The sequence below is a fragment of the Triticum urartu genome, chromosome 1A (genome assembly GCF_056163025.1).
Source record: "Triticum urartu cultivar PI428250 chromosome 1A, HENAU_Tu73, whole genome shotgun sequence".
NCBI classification, from domain to species: Eukaryota; Viridiplantae; Streptophyta; class Magnoliopsida; order Poales; family Poaceae; genus Triticum; species Triticum urartu.
The window spans coordinates 544,927,611-544,931,816 of record NC_141873.1 but is presented as its reverse complement, the minus strand read 5'-3'; positions in this window follow the sequence as shown (position 1 = coordinate 544,931,816).

Sequence of the window (4,206 nt, the reverse complement as noted above, 5' to 3'; positions counted from 1 at the left end):
TCCAATACTTATCAACATAATACCCTCAAAGTTCTTTCGCCTCTTCGCCATGCATACTTGTAAATACTTCTCTATAATCATTGAATGAAAGGCATTGTTATCTTTCTTTCTTTCTTCAAGTTTCTCCTATTGAAATAAATACAAACAACTCATTACACTAAGTTTAAATTAAAACCTTTACTTTAATCACAAGTAGAAGTACACCATCACTATGTTTGTGTTCGCAATTTTGTATTTACCATCCTTCTTCTTATGAGCTTCATCCCTTAGTTCAATCTTGCTAACCTTTCGAGTGCTCTTGATTTCCTGTACAAATTAAGTAAATTAGAATGTTTGGTGTTCTTTTTGCATAATTTCTGGTAGAAAAACACATCCAGTCAATAATAATGTCACCAAACTAGTTATGTATGCCAGATTAATTATGAGAATAGAACACATAACCATGCGTCAATCCTGGCACCAAAACCCAACAAGAGTATCCTAGTCATGTTCATTAACACCTTTGGGAACACCTGCTATAATATCAGGCTGATATTATCAGCCAAAGCCTCTTATCATGCTTGAAATATTTATTCTTCAACTGACACTTATACAGTCTCCATTTTTTTAATAATCAATAGGATCCAGTCTCATGTAAGTTGTCTCATCTCATTGGGGTAGATAAATTTCTCCTTCAAAAATTAAAATTGGCAGTCAGCAATGTCAAATTAACAGTCTTGAACAGTGCATGAATTAAACAAGATACAGAACAGTGGATCGGCGTGTTTTGCGGCAGAGAACATTCAATGCAAAACTCTAGAGGGACGGCAGGATACAGAACAGTGAATCGGCGTGTTTTGCGGTAGAGAATGTTCAATGCAAAACCCTAGAGGGACGGCTTCTTTTATTTAACTGATGAAGCATATGGGTATATACAGTAACAAATCTTCCTTTTATGTTAGCTGGGAATTGTAAAAATATAACTTGTGCGAGCTTCAAATGGGCAGAAGATTGAAAAAAGCTTTAGGGTTATCAAAAATGGTTTTACATGTACAACTAAGTATACTGTTTTGGTTTAACAAAATTTGTTCGTGTATAATTTTTTATCAATTTTGTTCTTCTTGTAAAATAACAGAGTACGTTGCAGCTGTATAACCAAACAATATCATGTTTTAAACTCCAGCGTAAATGTAATCTGAGGTTATTTGGACAGTCTATCTAACACCAATTGTACAACTGTTGAGTTTTGCCATATAAAACTAGATTGTACCAAACAGTTGCTCACATATTTTCAAGAAAATATGTTAGAATTGAATCCTAGGCAAGTAAACAATTCACCAAACAGTTAGAGTGCATTGCCTACAGGAAGGAAGTAAGGAGACCAACGAGAAGAGGATCAAGACTTGAGATGCATAAATAGAGGAGACCACTTTGGTTGATTTGATGATAAAACTGCAGGGGCTATGGGAATCAAGGATCACCTGCTTGGTGGGGTGGAGGCTGAAGATGCTGGACGAAGACGAGAGCTGCTTATGGGGCGATCGATGTACCGACGGAACGCACGACGGAACTTTGGGTGAAGGATGAGACCGCCATGGATGCGGCTTCGTGACGGCGAGCATGATGTCCGGAGGAGCACGACTTCGTGAAGGTAAGGACGACGGTGTTGACGGGTATCCAACTAGCGAGCTTGCCGATGGAGGAAAACTGGAGCCGGTGCCGGGATGAGCAAGCGGCGGCGGGCGGAGCAAGGGGCGGAGGGCACCCCTTGAGGGTGAGGCTTCCACTACGTGGGGTGCGGGAATGGGCGGTGTGCACGATGGTGATGCCGGCGTAGATTGGAGTCGGGTGGTTGGATGAATGGGGAGGTGGGGGAGATGGTGGCGAGGAAAGTTATCCGGCGACACATACGGAGATAAAGTTGATTAAATGCAAATAATCTGGGAACGCCAGATTTGATTAAGTGCAAGTAGTTTTTTTTTGCGTGAAAAGTGCAAATACTTTGGGAGCGCCAAGTAACCACATATATGGATACATATTTTTTAGGTGTATTTTTATCGGATAAATATTTTTTTAACACGGCACATACGCAAGTGCTCATACATAAGCACATACACTCACCTCTATGAACGCACACACGCACACCCTACCCCTATGAACACCTCTGAGAGACTGAGACGACATATCATCTTGAGATTTACGAAGTCACGTAGGCGCATCGTCGTCGACAGGAGCGTCTCATCCAACTGAAAGCGCATCGCCGAAAATTCTGAAATAAATCCAGGAATAATACGAGCACCAGGACTTGAACCCTGGTGGGTCAGGGATACCACTCCACAGGTTGGTTCGCATCGGATAAATCTACATTCTTTGTTCTTTTTCAGGAAGGATCAAACTTTATTGGATAATATACGTATGAATAAAATTTCCACATAGTTTTAATAAGAAACTATAAAGCCAGTGGTAGATCGAAGGGGCGGAGTGTGACTCAAAAAACAAGGATGTCACTATAATCCATGGACGCGTCCGCAGACACACATATGGGAGCCGGTCATCCTCTACAGTATCTGAAACGCCTGCGCGCATTTCAAACATAAATTGAACCAAATGTTGAAATTTTATGCAAACCAGAAAAGTTTCATGCAAATCTGTTAAAAGTATGATACATTTACATAAACCGGGCGAGGACAAACATTGAGTCCTCCTCGCCGATCTTGATTGTTAAGATTTTGTATTTGTATTAGTTTGTGGTTTCTGGTATATGCCATGTAAACCTCCTATTTGTACAGGATTTCATCTTATAAATATATAGGTACATGCCATCCTTCACAACTAGCATGCTCGCTACCGCATGCCTTCTTCACCAATGGGGGAGGGTGGTTCTCTCTACCTCCCTAATCGGGCAGGATTCCCCGACTGCCCTTGCCCTCGGTAATGCCGTCGAACCAGTGGTGGTCGATCGATGCTCCTTTTGCGGTTAATTGTGTCTGTCAGTACCTCCACTCACCTCGTGATTCGCATGTCCTAAGAGGGGAAAGACAAAGGCAGGCAACAAGAAGGCGATCGCTGGCCGGTAAGTAGATGGGCGGCTCTTCGACAGGAGGTAGTGGAATATCCAAACCTTAGAAGACCATTTATTTGATGCCGCTCCTAGCACTACCTGGGGGGTGCTTGGATGGGTCCTAAAAAACATGAAGATTGGGTCTCACACACTCTAGCAAGGGAGCAAGCCGACAACACGAAAGATGGCTCCACATTGAGTGTAAAAAAATGTATGAGAATTCTGGAAGTTTCCGCTAGTTCCCAGAACCTGCGAAATATGAGGACCATTTTGCAAAACAATTTTTTTTCAAAAAACTTGGTAACGTTTCGAAGAAACGGAACTACTCTTCCCTCTAAAACTGAAGGACGAGACTTTCAACAAACGAAGAAGTGAACTGAAGCCTTCCTTTTCGGCCGGGAGATGTCAGGGATGGCTCTAAGAATTCTTCTATTTAGAGTAAGGAAACCAAAGGAATCATCATACACCCAGAAGGATCCCTTTTAATTACTCCCTCCGTTCCTAAATATTTGCCTTTCTCGAGATTTCAACAGGTGACTACATACGGAGCAAAATGAGTGAATATACACTCTAAAATCTGTCTATATACATCCGTATGTGGTAGTTTATTTGAAATCTATAAAAAGATAAATATTTAGAAACGGAGGGAGTAGTTCACACCAAGAACAATGTTCAACATATTTAAATTGGTGAGAAACAGCATAAGGGGGCCATGTGGCACTATTTAGACGAAATATCTACCGGCATTAATACCACAAGGTGGGAATCCTTTTTTTATTGCAAGATGATGGTGCGCGCGGGCTGTGGTGGAAGAGGTCGAACAGCTGGAACGCATGCGTCATATAGGGAGTCCCGTGGTTGTGCCGACCCATTGGGGCGAGCGAGCTGGATGTTTTCTTTAGCGCGCGACAGAAAAATCAGAAAAACGAGTGCGCTAGGAAGTACTCGAATCGCAACCACATAATACAGAGTGCACAACGTTAGCCACTAGAACTAAACGTTGTTGTTGATTTGCTGAAGCGCAATATATGTAAAGAACAGATTACATTACCGAGATTTGAAAAGACATTTATGAAAAATGTGAACGTATTTTTTAAGAAAGTGAATCATATTTTGAAATGCAGACATTTTCAAATTTTGAAAAAAAATAATTCGAATATTTCCTT